The 18,034-nt window shown below is 41.2% G+C and overlaps 1 protein-coding gene across 1 annotated transcript in view; it reads left to right on the forward strand.

Moving 5' to 3' along the window:
* The first annotated feature begins 2,121 nt into the window (after positions 1 to 2,121).
* The window catches only part of LOC129177014 (leucine-rich repeat and immunoglobulin-like domain-containing nogo receptor-interacting protein 3), a 44,233-nt gene continuing 28,320 nt past the window's right edge, over positions 2,122 to 18,034 (forward strand). The window contains exon 1 of the mRNA XM_054767691.1: positions 2,122 to 2,587. The gene's annotated coding sequence lies outside the window, so the exon portion shown is untranslated. The remainder of the gene's footprint in view (positions 2,588 to 18,034) is intronic.

Genomic DNA, 18,034 nt, shown 5'->3' on the forward strand with positions numbered 1-18,034 from the left:
CAAACCCGAAGTTTCCTGACTGTGAAGCTGGCATCCTAATCACTAGGCCGCAAAAAAAAATATGTTTATAATCTTGGTAACATAACTGGTAGATTGCAATAAAAATGCTAACATATGTCTTAGCTGCTTGACAGTTGTGTGATGACTCGGCTTCATTCACCACCATTATCTTAAAATTAGCATCATAACTCCTCTTCTGTTGTTGCCAGACCGGTGTCTCTCCATTCCTTCAGGTTATTGGTGTGTGTGTGTGTGTGTGTGTGTGTGTGTGTGTGTGTGTGTGTGTGTGTATGTGTGAAAAGCTCCAAGTCCAAAGAGGAAGTTGTTTGGTGCCACCTGTTGGTTTGCGTGAATAAATTTCTAGACCCCAAAGAAATGGTGACCCCTCTTTTTCTGACTTTTTTTGAGAGAACAAATACTGTCAAATATTTGGGTCAATACAGCAATATAGGACTTATAAGGGGGACTTATTGCAACGTACTGTCGGAAAGTGGGACACTCTATCCTAGCGGTGATGCCTAATAGCCTACTGTATGGGAATGGCGTTAATTAAAGAAGTCTTCGGAGGTTCCACTGCATCTGTGTATGAAGTTTGATTACTTTGTAAATTGCATTGGATGGCAGGATATTATAACGCAAGCTGCCAAAGCTGTGCATTTCATTGTGGTGTTAAAGTCAATTCTTTCTCAACCTCCTTGTAATGCACTGTAGTTTTCATGTTTACTTATCAATTCTATTGTCATAAAGACACGAAAGGACACACAGAAAGCTGCCAATTTACATGTGCCATTGGTGGTTATGAAGTTTTGCGTTTCCTGGACAAGTTTTTGACCTCTTCCAGGCTCCATGACATTTACCACCCAATAACCTCGAGGCCACCGGCCAGACTTCTGTTTTCCCACCATCAGCTGCTCACTGACCACAGGGGCAGTCAGGCTGGCTGGGGAGGTGTATATTTGTGGCTCTCTGTGTGTGTATACATGTGTGTGTGTGAGTGTGTGTGTCTTTCTTTTGTTGTCATCAGTAACCTGTGATCTGATTTGGCCTGACAAGGCAACAATAATGTGAATTTTCTCTCTCTCTCGCTCGCTTACTTATTTTTTCGCTCTGTGTGCTTCTGGCAAAATGGGGAGGGGGACGGACATGACAAACCCATTGATTTTTATTGTAATCAACATCATATCAGGAAACATTAGCGTTTAATACTACAGTGGGGTGGCGAATGCACAAATGCCTTCAACAGATCCCAGCGCATTAATATGACTTACCACGATATACTCTGAAAAATTTGTCCTCATTTTTCGCATGACTGTCAGTACCCCAAATATCGTGGTTATTCGGCTAAACAACCTAAAACTTCAGAGTTTTGTAGAGCACATTGAGGTATGTGAGAAATGACCGAGTTAATATAAAAATATGTAAATGACAAATGTCGGAAAGTGAAATATTGTAAGTGTCAACAAGTAAAAGTTATGGTGTGAATGAATGATCAGTAGACATGCGGGAAGGGGTGGGATTAAATATAAGCTCTGCTTCTTCCTACTCCTTTTCAGAGATGTTATAATGTGGAAATGTAACCATGTGCTGTTCCTTCATGTAACTTGTTACTCATGTCTGAAACAAATAAACATACCATACCATACCAGGTCAGGAGTAGAAAACAAATACATAGTCAGTACAATACTGTAAGATTAAAAAATATGAGTGCCAAGTTATTTCTTTTTGCATTAGTAGTTTTGTCTCTCAAGGCATAAACTAAATTAATGTCCCCTTAATGTCCCACATGGTAGCTTTCCCAGGGTCAAGATGAGAAAGGGTCAAGGGTGCCATCCCACTCAGCCTTTGTACCCCTAAAAGCTCCCTAAAAGTGAAAAAATATCTTTGGCTACTGTTTTGTCTTCTCTCTAATCAGTCTCTTTGTTTTTTCCTTCAGGGTGGATATTTGGAGAGCTGCCCTCAACCAGACACGAGACAACTCGGTCAATTGTGAGTCCAAACAGCCGGAGTAGCAGATAGGCAGTGACTGAAAGGAGGAAGGTGGGGGGATGAAGAGAGAGAGAGGGAGAGTGCGAGAGATGAAAAGCATACTAAACAAGAGAAACGCTCATACTGAAGCGAGCAGAGGCACAGGGCTACTTCCCCGTCCTCCGTCTCCTCTCTGACAACCTCAGCTGAAGGAGGAGCTGGAGGGCACCTTGACCCGCATGCACACACACTCCCTCACGGAGAAGAAAATCTTGCATGTACCTCCACCCTTTCCATCACCATCCTTGTGAATGCCGGCGTTTTTGTCCCTGGAATTCATTTTACAGACAGAATAACCAAGCAATAGCGGAGGGAGGTGTGTGTATATGCAGTCCTGCCGGAGGGAGGGACTGAAGAAGGAGGTGTAGAGGAAAAGAGGAGGTTTGAGTGGCAGGTGCTGATGCCAGACTCCCGGAGTGAGACGGGGAGACACTGAAGTGGGGAGACCAGAGGAGCGCAGCACGTGTGGCGGCATTTTGGTAGCTGAGAGGACGGAAACACGTTCGTATACACTCACAGCTGGGCAGATGAGGAGGCTTCAAGCACCACCATTCAGCCCTGGGTATGATCACACACATTCAAACACAGATTTGCACACTGTTATATTATTGTGCTTGTTGCAGAAGTACTTCATATTAAGATGTGATGTTTTATAAAAATGCAACTGTGTGTGTGTGTGTGTGCACTGATCTTCAAGGTTGACAGCTACCTATTCTGACAAGGCTCCCTACTTTACCTTAGATACTTGCATCAAAAGACACAGGGTTGTGTGTGTGTATATTTCAACACTTGTATTTCTCAGTGGCTTACATAGGCTCTTATGTATGTAAATAAACCCACTGGTTGATGCCTTGTTAACGTAGGGCCACCATCCCAACATTACTCGAGACTACGTAACTTGTGCAACTGCAGCTGAAGGCGCGCACCCGGGGCTTGTTTGTGTACTATGAGACATGTATAGCTGTGCTTCTGACTGCCACGCCATAGGATGTGTGGTAACTTGACATGCACGGCCATGTGTTGGGTCACGTTGTGGCTAAGAACAGGACAGCAGGTTAGCGTGAGGGGTTTAACATTTTTCCTCATCAAATGCTTTCTCGTTTTGCACCATGTTTTCCATTCCAATTTCAGTATAGACTGTCGCCTCTTCCTGACCTCTTCTTTCACTCTCCAAGCCAAGCAATTACCTGCACCTTCACGTCTTGTGCACTGCCTTTATTCTTCCTCCATCTACCCGTTTTAACCATTAAAATAAAGAATGGGTGTTAATTGCATGGCCAATTTCCCATATTGAACCTGAGTAGCGACTCGTATAAGGCAGGCACTTCATGTTTCATTGCATACTAAATCCTAAGTGTGTATGCAAATATGAAATAGCTGTGGGGGCAGTTTGGCGCTGAATAAGCGGTGCCTGCAATCATGTAATCAGCTCATTATTTCCTGTTCCTCATTAACTTGTTTGGGGTTCTAGCGTTATTTTTGTAGGAAGTTTTTTCCTTCTCGGTGAAGTCAAACAACCAAAACAACAGACAGAGCTGACTGGAAGACTTCCTTCCCACTCCCCCAGTATATTTGCCATCTTCTCTTTGTAACGTCAAACAGTGAAACCTCGGTTTTCTTATGCCACAGTTTTTGTATGATTTGACTTTTGTTGAAAATTATCGAAGATTTTGCCTCGGTTTTTGTGTGCTTTCTCGGTTTTCACACAATATTGCACGGAACAAGTCAGTTGACCATGTACTGTATCATTGCACAAAATCCAGTTCCCAAACAAAGCACCATACGCATTGCTTACACTCTGGCCGAGCATTATTCATTGAGTGCGACTGCTAAATAACCCGTCATGGGGCCAAAGAAAGAATGCCAGCCGTTGGATAAAGGTGAAGAACACTATTGAATTTGATCTTCCCAGTCATCCCCTGCATGATGAGTTCAGGTGGCTTCCATCGGGGCGCAGATACGGTCTTCCTAAATGTAGGATCAATAGGATGAGGAATTCTTTGGTTCCTGCAGCCATGGTTCTGCTCAATAAATCTTTATAATGTTGGTGCTCTATTTATTGTTTTGGTTTTTAATCTTGTATTTATTGTTGGTTTGTTGTCCGTGTTATACTGCTGGTTGTAGAACAAATTGCCCCTCGGGGATAGTAAAGTTTACCTTGACCTTGTCCTTGATGTAAGGGAAGTCTGAATCAACAGTAAGTTGCATCCATTTCTACATAACGTTTATTTTTAGTTAATATTTTTAAGTGTCTGGAACAGATTAATTGTATTTACATTATTTCTAATGGAAAAAAATATCTCTACTCATCTTATCTTTGGCACATACTGTCACCCAATGGGTGTCCTAATTTTTTGTGGTGCCCCCTATGGGTTGGGCACTGACTCCTTTGGAGGTTTTTTTATGTTATTACAGATTGCTCATTAAGAGGATAACCAAAAAATGGAAAATTCACTTCGGTCAAAAAAATGTTTTCAGATACTTCTTAGCCCCATTTTTTTTAATTCTTTAAAAACTGAAAAGCATATGTGTTCTTACCCTTTATTTGTGCATGCAGCCTTTCCTTCTCCAGGAAAAGTTTTTACTCTTACGTTGTACTTTGTTGATACTTTGTTGTAAAAGTCTGATCACGTCCTGGTGAGTTTGGGTACATAATCCTCCATTTTAGGAGTTAAATTCATTAATTCATTCATCAGAACATAAAAATACCGTAATTTCCGGTGTATTAACCGTTACTTTTTTCTCAAACTTTATATGTGGTCATGTTCCAATCTTGTGACGTCTCGAGAACTACTACTAATCGTTTAAATATGTATTTCGGAAAACGCTACTACTAACATAGTCCATAACGTCAAAAAAAGGAAACAACGAAAAAACACAGAGAAGTCACCTTTCGTGGCGCTTGCGAACCCTGCGGCTGTAGTTGAGTGGAGCCAGGTATGCATGCAGTTTACAGTGACCAACAACAAGCACAATTGATATTAAAATCAAATGTAAAACATTGTTGGATTTGGATTATCCAATAAACACTATAAATGCCTGTTATGTTGAATGAAAACCAAAAGAAGAGGGGACGTATTGGAATTTGTTGACACATACCTGCATCACCGGGGGCTCCATGAACTATGATGACTCAAAGGCGGCCACAAAGGTGCCACTGCACTGTGGTTCTTATGAAGTCCAGAGCGATAACTTCAGCAGAAATAGTGTGTAATATCCACCAATTCTCCAAGTGACCCGATGTAAAACTTATGCAACGTACGTGGTGCCACAGGCGTGCAAGTCATAGCGGCTCACATATACTATACATCAATAAATAGAACCACAGATACAATAAACCACATAAAACAAAACATAAAATGCTGTTTTACTCTCTTGGTGATGAATAAAGTTGCTATCTATCCATCTAACACTGACTGCCAAAATATAGAGCGTCCAGATGTAGACTCGTTCTTTTTCTTCTTCTGCAAACAACGTTGAGGTGCATACAGCCACCTACTGTACTGTAATGTACGCGTTGTGTACGTGAGCAGTGACAACCCGGTAGTCACAATCTTTGATCATGCAAAATACACAAAGAAATGGATATGATGCCGCTTTTAAGTTAAGGCGATGGATTTGGATGTCAGAGAAGGAACTGTGCAACTTTCGCACAAGTCTGTCGGTGGATAGTTATAGCATGGAGCAGAAAAAACACTATCTTCAACGGGTTTCAGAAGGCTGCGACTACTGGAGGACACATTTATTTTATTGTCTGATTAGCAAGAAAAATGATGTCACACTTACATTCAAGCTACTAAACAGGCTGTAGAAAGTCATGGTGTACAATAAATGTTACTGCAGCATTATATTATTGGCGACATGAAAAAGCATAAACTGAGCCAACTCAGTGTTCAATTGGACAGTAGGCGAGGCTTGCAGAGAAGCCACGCTCACGGCGGCCTCACCTTAGGTTTCTTCCATGCGTTTGATTAGCAAATCTGCAAATTCAGTGATTTTCACTTAAGAAAATGCTTGGAATCATACAGGAAATATATTGATTTGGGATGTCGGATAATATCGGCCCACCGATGTTATTGGCCCGATACTGGTGTAAAGATTCAGGTTTTTTTTCCCGAATGAAAAACGATTTTAAAAACTGCTGTGAAAATGGACATTTTAATGTTCACATGCTGAGGATGACACCGCCGTTTTTTCACATGGAGTGCTCACCTCCTTTGCGCTTTCCACAGGCTCTTGTCCGCTCTGACTGTGCCCCAGTCCGTTAGCTCCACGTTAGCATCTGGGACGCAAGCTGTTAGACATGTTGGCACAATAAGCTGCACTCCCTGAAGCTCTTGATGTTTTTTGTCAGCACAGCCAGCTTGTAGATCGTGTTTGGTGGTGAATTAACATTTCCCATGAAAATAGAAGGTACCGAAGGCTTGAATCTGCACTTCCTTGCTAGCCGCTTGGCTTTCATCTTAGCATCGGCTCTGCTGCCTCGATACAACTTCTTTCCTCAATCCATAGGATATAATATATTGCTTAAAAGATGATAATAGCAGGAGAAAAAAACAGAACTGCTTAAAAAGTATCTATATATGTTGAGTTGGAGAATATCGGCAAAAAAGCCAATATCGGACATCCCTAATATTTATAGTACAGTTCAATGGATAAATATTAATATTTGTTTTATAAGCTCTCTGACCACAGTTTTAGAATCATTAGACAAGTTACTTATGATGGACAATTAGTTGCTGCGGCAGGTGTGAGAAATTTCAAGTCCATCCAACCACCATGTGGTGTATTTGTCAGAAAAATACTAGTACAGGCAAGGGGTGCATGTTTTGACAAATGTGCACCCTTTTGTGTGCAGCGGTTCCAGAGTTAGCTTCCAAAAACAAATACAAACAATACACTAAAAGAGTCACACATACACACCACCTGTATACGTAACCTCTCAGAAGCAGTTTGCAAACACATACACGGAGTCATTGTCCTTTCCTGCTGCTGAGCCTGTCAAATACTCGTGTGAGCAGACAAGGATAAGACTGGAGGTGTGCTTGTACTATCTCAAGGAAGACTGATAAGAGGGGGGACAAGGCAGAGAGGGAACGCAACGGCAGTGTTGGCAATTAAATAAAAGAAGATTATCAAGTCAATTAGGAGGAGACTGGCATGGCAGACGATATACCCACTGGACACTTCATTTGGTACAATTTGAAATCCAACCCTAGATCTGTATGAAAACTTGAAAGGCGTTGGGTATTAGGCTTTTTGTTATGAATGTACACAGTGACGCCAAGAAGCGGCTTAATTAACAAAAACCTTATGCTGTGTCTCCCTTAAAAAATATGCAGATTTATTACAAGTCATATGCATTGCGATATTCAATATTAAACAGCGTTGCGTTCACGAGCCAACATAACACAGTCTGTCACATCATGTGATGAGCTACACAAGATTAATATCTATAGAGCTGGCTCATACATATATTAATATTAAGTTGATAATGCACACACGAAAGATGCTGCTTGTTGTGACGAACACACAAATCATCAGGTGAAGCTGATTAATTGACGTATTATTACCTCTCACATAGTTTGCTTAGATGTTGTTGATAGTTCAGAAACATGTTACAAAACTTTTAGTGGCAGAATTAATCTTAATCATTCGCATCGTTCAGCTATGAATATTAGAATCTTTGTGTTTATGTCGTTGGATAAACAACAATAACAGTGCTTAGTTTTGATTGGCACTGTAGAGACTGTGACTGTAGTTGTAGTTTGCAGTGATGTAGAACTGTACCGCGTCCTTCTGAAAGCTGTTCCTAGTATTTTTGGCGGCTCATGTAGCTTGAGTGCACTGTTGGTTCACTATGTGAGCTAAACTGACAATGTTGCTGAGGTGGTGCTTAACTAGTGCACAACCTGACTCATGTACATTATTTTGTGGAATTAATTCAGAATGCCAACAATGAGACATTGTGATGATGACAAATCGTGCACATGCACCTACAGTATTACTTAAAGTGACCCCTAAGTTGATTTTAATGGATGGCTATTAGCAGAGATGGGGGTGATATCTAGTATAACTGCACAAATTCTTCTTTATCACATGCACACCCTCACAATACAGTTGCTAGTCCAGAGCATTTGCTGTTCTTTTCCCACAACCTATAGTTGTTTTCTGGTTTTGAGTGTGCACGTTAGCCACTATGCTTCCACCCGCCACTCAGTAGATTGCAATACAAGGTTTGTGTCTGGCACTTTCTGAACTGTTGGTGCTGTTGGACATCTTCCCATTTCCAAGTAGGCCAGCTTAATAGGTTTTTCATCTTCTACACCGCATGGGTTTCCTCAGCCGCTTTTATTTTCCTTGTTTTGCAAAAATATAATAAAACACACTGAAGACTATTTCTTTCATTGGCGCGTGTTTGTCTATTTGTTTTTGTAGTGTACAGTTATAGCTTTTGACAATTAACACAGAATTTTTTTTCATCTGAAGAATTGATCACCTTCAAGGGATATTTTCATTCAGTTTTGATGGAAGTCCACACATTGATGTAAAATAGATGATGTTCATATTGACCTTAAGATTTGATCACACTAGGCCATTTGTAACCTGCCTGGGCCTGCTCCACAACTAAAGCATGACATGTTTAGCTAGTGCTGTGATTGGCTGGTGACTAGTCCAGGGTGTACCCCGCCTCTAGGCGGCATAGAAAGTGGATGGATGGATGTCTGGCTAGTGTGAGTGCACTGATATGCACTCACCCAAGGATGGCACACTCCACCTCCTCTGGCACATACCCGAGTCACAGAATGACTGTAATGCGATCGCTCCTCGCAAGTTGTGAATGATAATGGACAAAATTCATAATACAAACAAGACACAAAGACTCAAAATAATGCAAAAGTCAAACCCAAAGCACACAACTCTCTCACAACTATATTTGTGTGAGTAATTTATTTAATACAATTGCTCCTCTCATTAGTAATTAATGACAGCTGCCACCTTGACACAAAAAAATAATCGGAGCTACTCAAAATAAGACAATAATCCACCAAGTCAAGGAAAATGCAGTAATTCAGGACAATAGAAGTGAGCAAAGAGGCCGGAGCACGAATGCTCAGTTTTAGCGCATGCAGGCCAGTGGGGACCAGGAGAGGAAGAAGGAATCATGCTCAAGTCCAGCACTGTATGAATGGCCTCATGTGACTCCTGCACAGCAGTCCAGATCAAACTATGATCCAAATACATTTCTATTTGAGGATTTTTCTGTGGACAGATCAGGAAAGTGGAGCTTCTGAGTGCAGAAAGATGCAGCGTTAGAAAGGCATGATGGACCGTGCAGTGAGTCTATTTGATTGGCAAGGTGACAGAGGATAAGAGGACGTGATGAGGGAGCTTTTGATCCCGAAATGTGTGTGCGAGTCTGTGTGGACAAAGTTTGACCTTGAGTGATGCGCCAAGGAGCTTTTGATTGGCTTGTGTGGAAAATTGCTGCTGTTAGATTGCAGCATGGTGATGGAGGTGCACACATGGACAAGGGCAAAGAAACACACAAGGGCCACACACACACACACACACATACACACACTCGTACCTCCCATCCAGGCTATACATGCATACACAATGAACCCCATTAGAATTTTCTGCACATGGCCTTGTACTTGCATCAGCGGTCCCTATAACTAAATTGTATTTAATGATCTTCTTTCCAGTATCATTTAGCACAACATTTCAACCAAGTTAGTGTGTTAAATTAACTCTAAGTGCGTGCACGTTCCTCTGGAAAGGCTTTTTGGTTCTGGCCTCTGATGAAACCTTTACCCTTATATTGCGACCTCTTCGTCTTTTCCTGTTTATTTGCAGCTTTTAAAAAAAAAAAATCCCTTTCTTTCAATAGCCTATTCTTCACCCATTGAGTTGTGTGCCCTCTGCCCTTTTCACTTGGCTTACTTTTAATTTACTTTCCGGCCGGCATTTTTTCAGATGTGACCCCAGGCCTTCAGAATCTTTTACGCCAGTCAGACTGCTTCTTTTTCTCTCCCTTGTGGCTGCTTGGGCCTTAACAGAAAGTTTTAAGGTCACTTGGTATCTCGTGTCTAGGACTTTATAATGAACAAGCATTTAGCATTGCTTTATAACTCAGGCTGACATCTTAGAACGCTCAAATTAAATTCAGAAATGATTGATGCTTTATTTTAAATGTACAATCCTGACTGCTCAGAGAGTCAGTCGGCAAGGGTTTGTCTAGTCTATTAAATATCTCAGCACCACCGTCCCGAGAATGAATAGTGGAATAGAAAAAGCTACCATCATGCTGCATAAACATTAAGACCCCAGTTTATGTTTGCTAATGTTGGCCTGATTATTAATATTTCATATTTTATTCCTGGTGCTCGTGTTAGCATATCGAGTGTATTCCCTTGTCTGAAATTTTTTTTCTCCATGTTTCCTCGGGAACCTCGTAGGTTCTCAATTTATGGTGACGCCATCTCCGAATTAGTTAAACAGTGAAACAGTGGGACTTTCATAGCTGATTTTACGCTGAAAGCCTGGACATAACCTAGTCCCGACCAGGTTATGAGTGTTGGGGTTCGTACATGATAGCGATCTAATTTATCTTATCTATGGACTTTTTCCAGAGAGAATTCCAGAGGTAAAAGGCAGTGTGCTAGCATGAATTAACTTGAGACAAATGTGCACATTAGCACTCAATAAGTCATCAAAACTTACCTTTATGCATTCCCACATAGTATCAGCATATGAGACCAAATATGAGGTGATAGAAAAATGATAAAAATACAGTAGTAGTCTATCTGTGCGGCATGAGATAAAGTTAGCACACGCACAATGGACATGCGTCAAGTGAGACGGATGTAACAGAGAGAATCCGGCCACTTTTCAAAATAAAACATCATGGAAATTATTTTTTCTTTCTGTGCGGCCCGGTACCAAATGACCCGCGGCCCGGGGGTTGGGGATCACTGATATAAAATACTGAATTGTATAGTAACTGTAACAACCTAAATTCTACTATTAATCTGTTTTTTCCGTATTGTACCCCATTCTTAAAAATGCGATTTGAAAAAAAATCAAGTTTGAATCGGCACATGCTGCTTTGCTGGATTGCTTTGTAAATAGTTGTCATTATGTGTGCAATGTTACATAAGTTGTTGTTTGTCATTCCATGTCGCATTTGCCCTGTGTGCATTCACTTATGTGTTATCTCTTCTCTTATCCTTATTTGACACCACTGTTGTGGTGTCAAATAAAGCTGTGTATTCTGACAGTTGTGTGCCTAAAAAACAACCTTGAACAATGTTGTCATATCATTGTTAATCAAGCGCTGGATTGAATACAGATGGTAGCGATCAGAAATTAACTTTATTTGTTTTATAGCAAAAATAAAATGAAGCATAAAAACGTATACACTTTGCTTCATTTTTTTACATAACAGAATTAAAGAAACACATTTGTTATATAAGATTTATTTACCAATCTCACACAGATTTTATGTAATAAAAGCAAAGAGTTTTACGTGCTGTACAGTGGTATGAGTTTAATTAGAATATTATTGTCCCAAATGTTACAAGGATGGAAGTAAATGAAGAAGTAAGAAGTAAATGTTTATAGTTTTTTTCAGTGTTGTTCAGAAACATAATGCCGAAAATACACTATCTGTCATGAACGGCTAAGGCGGAGTTAGGTTCCCAACGCAGAGAGCGACGCTTGGTGGTGAACAAAGGTTTTAATGTACAGAAAAATAATGGTTTTCACAAAGCAAAAAACGAGAATAGAGTCCAATGAAAAAACACAGGCCGAGCTCAGCTAAGGATAACAAAAAACACTACTACAAAAGGTAGCAGGGAAAACGTTAAGGACAACAAAAGGCACCACTACAACAGGTAGCAGGGAAACGACTAGGAGTCTCTCAAAACAGAAACTGCAGATACACAGGACTACCGCTGCTGGATTAGCCGAGCAGGGAAAAGTACTCACGATAGCACAAGAGAACCAGTCGGGAATAGCTAGCACGGTAGGCTCGAGGAGCAACATAGCAAGAGGTACGATCTGGCACCTAACGAGTCCAAGTGCCATGCTTAAGTACCCGCCACCTGTGATAGTGTGCAGGTGTGCGCAGGTAGCTCCGCCTCAGCCGGCTCGGTGATAACTGCAAGACACAGCAGACAGGCGGCAGCAAAAAGACAGACACTATCTTTCTTAACTGTATAAGATTGTAGATTCCTTTGTCACTGTATGATATATTCATCATAATTCCAGGCTTTTAAAGAAATAGACGTCTTACAAACACCCGTATTTAAAGAAAACTGCACTTTTTTTGGAATATTGCCCATTATCCACAATCCTTATGTGAGACATGAGCACATATGTCTCTTTTCTGTGTAACGATATAAAAACAGATAAAAAGAGACAGCTCGTTACTGCACGTATGGGGCAAACTTATTCCGCCTATAAAGTTGTCTGAAAAAGCTTCTTAAGTAAAGCGTTTCAAAACAATATGCGTTCAAAAGATTAAGACATTTGCATCACAAAAATACCTTCTCAAAACACTCAAACCTCACAAAACAGTCGGCGTTATATCTGTCTCCCGCCGTATCCCTGCGTACTGTCGCCTGTGCGTTCATGCGACTGTGACGAAGACACGCGCATCTACTTCTAACTTCTAAATCGAACTTTGCAAAAAAAACCACTGTTATCCCTTTTTTTAGTGTTGGTTTCAAATGGAAAAACAAGTCAATGATATACAGATTTGACGGTTTATATACTGTAGTCTCCATGCTAAAATAAATATGTTATCTATCACTAATGTTGCAAACAAACGTTCTTGCTCGCTTTAGATTAATACAGCATTGCACATGACATATACTGTGTTGTTGCAGCAGCGTTAAATGCAAAAATGGCTTTAGGGTAAGGCTGTGACATCAATTACGAGTTTATTATTTTACAAACAAGTATATTTCGAAATTCACAATGCTTTGAATGCATAGTTTTGCAGCCATCATGGACACACTGTACCAGCCAGTATATTGACCTTCAAGCTGACCTTTAAATGGGGTGGTTATATTGCAAGCACTGGTGTCTACTGCCTGGGATTTTCATTCCAATCATTCCAGGTGATTTCACACACACCGATCCATTCAGAAATAGTAAAACACTTCTTTTAAAACATAAAACGGAATCATTAATTAGATGCATGCTGTTTGGGGGCCTCCATGAGCCCGTTGCACATGCAGACCCCTGCCTCAGCCTGCTGCGGGGAGAACAGGGAATTGGAGCATTCTTTGATGTGATGTGAGACTGCACTGTCTGTGTGCGTTTGATGAATAAACGGAGCAAGATGAGATGCAACTATAGCGTTGTAATTGCATTGATTGCCAGGAGTTACAACACAACTCTGTCATTTGTAGATTAACTACGCTTCTCTGTTGTGTTGTGGGAGTGTTGATGTTTTCATCATCATATAATTGCGCGGTTGGACTGTTAGGCTTAGTGCATATCGCCCCATAAGAGTCATTCGTTTTAAAAGATGAAAAACAGAACTTTAAGAAAAAACAGGCCAGATATTTACTAATTATCGTGCATTACTTCTTGTCTCTCAGGGGAAACTAAGAACAGTTAGCATCACCATGGCAACTCCTAAGGGGAATATGTGAATATGTTGTTTCAAGCAACGGGTTTCGATGTGTTAATTTCCAATCAAAATCAACCAATAATACTTTATGCTAAAATATCACACAAATCTAAACATATTGTCCTGTTTTCAGAATATGTATAAGGGTGCCCTCACGCGCTAAGCCCGCACTCACACAGCACTGCTCTCATTTGTCATCACTTCATAATACAAGGCTGTTACTGCAACTTTCCACACTTTGTGGCGTATGTGGAGTCGTTCTGTTTACAGTGATACCTCCGTTTCCATTATTAATTCATTCCAAAGGGGTCGTCTAACAGGTGTTTGTTCTGGTAGTCTCATGTTATCGCCAAGTGCAGACCCTCTTATGGGGTAATCCTTTCTGCATTTCACATTTTCAAGAGCATTTTAGAGTTCCAACAATATTTTCACTTGGATCTAGCATAAATGTTGCCTGCCACACTTTTCTGCGTTTTATGTTTGTTTCTTGAACTTTTTTTGCTTTCATGATGAACTATCTTAGCAATAACGCTTGCCGAAATAAATATTTGGACGATTTCAAAGAGAACAGCGCATGTTTGCGGCATTTTTGCTCAGATTTTGCACGAATACGCTTATTTGCCCCCCATCCGTTTGAGCCTGTGACGACAACAACCGGATGTGACGTCACATGTTAATAACTGGATCAAGGAACGATCGTCTTGATGATACATGTCCATGGAGGTTACTTGTACTGGAGCTAGGGAAGTGTATTGTGCTGGATTGTCTATTGTGTACGGAGTGCTCACTCTCGTCAAACAAACCAGATTTTACATGGTCAGCATAGTGTTTAATGTTAGTGAGCCATTATTAGTGCATGTGATGAACTGTATAAACTTAACTATAACCTAACTATAAACAAATCGTCTTTCATGACTTAAATCAACATTTTTTTTACCTCCTTTCATATCTGATGCTACAATAGGACTTTACCCAACATGCATGTGCATTGACTTAAACATCACCCTTGCCGTGTTCTTGTTATTTAATCCATCCTCTAATATTACCTCATATTTGAATCGTGCAACCAATTAAAGATTACAGAATATCATCTTTCTCTACCTCCTTGCGTACATTCTTTTGTATGCGCATGTATGTGTTTGTGTGTCGATTTAATCTACCTAATGCCATCTGTACGCCCGAACCTTGGGCGGGGGGGGCATTATTCATTAACTCTAACCACATGACTTCTGGCCAAGAGCGATAACATAGTCTGTCTACCACACAGGGTCAATCAGTCACACTTACATGCTTTGCTATTCTCCTCTGTGGCACTTTGAAGTGTGACTCCCAGTAGATGAACAGCTTTGGGATCCATAAGGACTCTTTTAATGAACACGCTTTTGTTATTGATTTCTCCTCTGATCCCTCGCTTTGTTCACCCGTAAGACAAAAAAAAAAAAAAGAAATCCTGTTTTCCAGCAACGCTGAGAGTAGACCTCATCAGAAGGCTGTGATGGAGTGTTCAGACCCTGCAGATTGGATTTTAATGATCCAGGTATCATTTTCTCTTTTATCGCTGCCCACTGCTCCCTCCTGAAATCAGCAGTGAACATGACTGAAAAATGTGTTTGTATTTAACATCATCAGAATAAAAATAGATTGTTTTTGCAACATTTTCCTATTACACAGCTTTTATAATGCTACTATTTTTGGTTCAATGTAGATGGCCAGATTTTCTGTAATGTCCTGTAGCACTGGCCCCCTATTCTACGCACACACGCTTTGCTCTGAGGGAGCGCAGATTCAGACATTATTTCTGCCTCGCTGCTGCACAAACAGGCTTGCAGAAGCCCGGGGACTGTTCACCATCGGATTGCCCACACACACACACACACACAATTACACAGGCACACATGTGTCACCCTCCCTGCAGATCTGGAACCATGTGGAGGTCCCTTAGGAAGGCAAGCACATATGTGTCGCTTTGTCCTTTCTATGTGTCAAATGTAATAAAGAAGCCAATTGTTGAGTCACAGGCTAAATGTGCTGACTACCTGCTTGAGATTGTGCGGTGCTGAAAGGTTAGCCGCCTCTTTCAAATGCAATCCTTCAGTTCTTGGCTCCCGCTCTCAGTTATAAAAGTGTCTTGAATCATGTACTCCACTGCGTTTTGACCTCTTGTTTGTCTCCGGTTTTAAATCAGATGGGGACTTCTTGTCCTGGATAACAAATCAGTGGGAGACATTTTTGTTTTGCCTGCAAGGTAAAACAGGGGGCATAGGCTGCATCAAATCATGAATGGAAAGAAAGTGAGTGAGCCTGGAGTCGTTCATTAGCTTGTATTCTTTGGGACTGTGCTTTGCCCCCACTGACTCAGTTTGACCCAGTTTGTTAAAGTCACCGTCATTTATTTAGAGAGGACTGTAGCAATTTGCCAGTTGTAGCTCCTCGATTATCGATTGGATATCATGTCTTTTGCAAACTATTCACAGCCTCGAGCCATACTCAACTTTGGTTTATGTGACAACCAATCAGCTCCACTCTACGCTAATCCGGCTGTGCTGTCTTGATGTGAGTGGATTTTCACAGAGAAGCTACTTTAATGTATCTATCTTGGCAACCTACCTCGCTCCTGCTCCTGCTTCATCTCAAGTCTTCTCTGTGACTTCCTGTTGAGCACTCCCAACCTGACCCGAGCCCTTGGCACCCTCCCTCCGCTATCATTCTTCCTTCCATTTCAACATTGATTCATGAATTTATTATGTGAATCAAAATAGAGCAATGACTCTCTGTCCCCTTGCCTGCATGTCATTGGTCCAGAATGAATAATTCAGACCCTGTGGTAGAAAATTAGGCTCTGGGAGGAAATGGAATTATTTTGGAGACACTCTAGTCTGGCTATTTTTTAACTTGCGGCCTTTTCCACATAGCGCTCGCCCTTTCTTTTAGATCGTTTCTCCTACCAGTTCACTCGCTATCAGAAGAAGACAGAACCGATTCTTCATCGTCTTTGTCCTTGGGAAGGGCTGCATACTGAGAAGACGGGAGAAGATCGAAGGCAGCTTCCATCCGTTGCTTGCTCTTCTCTATCTCTATATTTGGGATATGTATGTTTTTTATCTGTGTGTGTGTGTGTGTGTGTGTGAGCGCATATCTCCTAAGTGTGTTTTCTTTAAAGGCTTGTGATTCTCCCAGTACAAGTCCCCAAGGTTGTCATGGTGATTATGGATGCTGTTTTGCAGATTTCCACTGAATAGCTTTGAGCAGAGAACATGCAGAAGACAGATTTTTCAACAGCTTTTTCCACCTAACGTAGCCATCGATGGAGCACTTCCTGTAATTTAGTTTTTGATGGCTTTTACAGCGGATCCACTGAGGATGAACACCGGGAGGCTGTTTCCTGTTAATACTCCCCATAACAAATAATAGAAACATAATTAATTTCACCGTGAAACATTAAAATACTTTCAGGGTAATGATTCTAAGTAACAGTGTAGAATTGCCATCTAAATGCAATAAAAGTTATATAAAGGTGATTGTTGATGCCTTCAGGGACTGGGTTCTTGTTTGACTGTTACACCATATGTTGGTATACATTTGAGGTCACATTTAAAGTTGTTGTCAGCAATACCATTCAAGTCACCCGCTGTACTCGGAATGCCTTCAATAGAGCAATTATGATCAAATATAGACACTGACCCATTTAGGGTGTGTCAAGCCACTGAGCGGTCATCCTATCACTTTCTGCTTTTTTCGACTGTTGTGTGGTTTTTGCTGACCTCTACTATTCTCCTCTGTTACGGACACCTCAGTTCCTGGTCCTGGGCGGAGCCACGAGACACACCTGCAGTCACTTTAGTTAATCACCGCAGTTCTTCGGCTCAGCTACTGTTGTTTGCAGTTACCAGTTTGTCCCTCAGATTGAGTCATGTTTCACCTTCCCGACTTCTCGTGCCTGCATGCAACACTCTCATTTTGGGGCTCTAGCGAGTTTTTGGCTAAGCTAGCCTTTTTGCTGAGCTCTCCTTGTGTTTTTTTCTATTCGTCTCGTGGCTTCGCCTCAGCACCATTGCAGCCCTCTGAGTTTTCTTTTCCCCTCGACTTTTGACCTGATTTGCCAGCAGGTCCTTTGTGTGGGTCTATTAACATTATGAACAAGCCATGATACAAGCCATGATACATCCATGATGCATATACGATCTTCTCATGCACAACAACACAAACACACAAGCAATGTCTGCACATAAGGCCAAACCATGCACATACACACACACACACACACACGCATAGACACAGATGCACACTTGGATGATTATTCTCAGCCTCCTGAGGCATCATTGAAACTTTTCAGCCGTGACCTCGCTAAGAGGGAGAGAGAAA

The sequence above is a fragment of the Dunckerocampus dactyliophorus genome, chromosome 2 (genome assembly GCF_027744805.1).
Source record: "Dunckerocampus dactyliophorus isolate RoL2022-P2 chromosome 2, RoL_Ddac_1.1, whole genome shotgun sequence".
In the NCBI taxonomy this organism is placed as follows: domain Eukaryota; kingdom Metazoa; phylum Chordata; class Actinopteri; order Syngnathiformes; family Syngnathidae; genus Dunckerocampus; species Dunckerocampus dactyliophorus.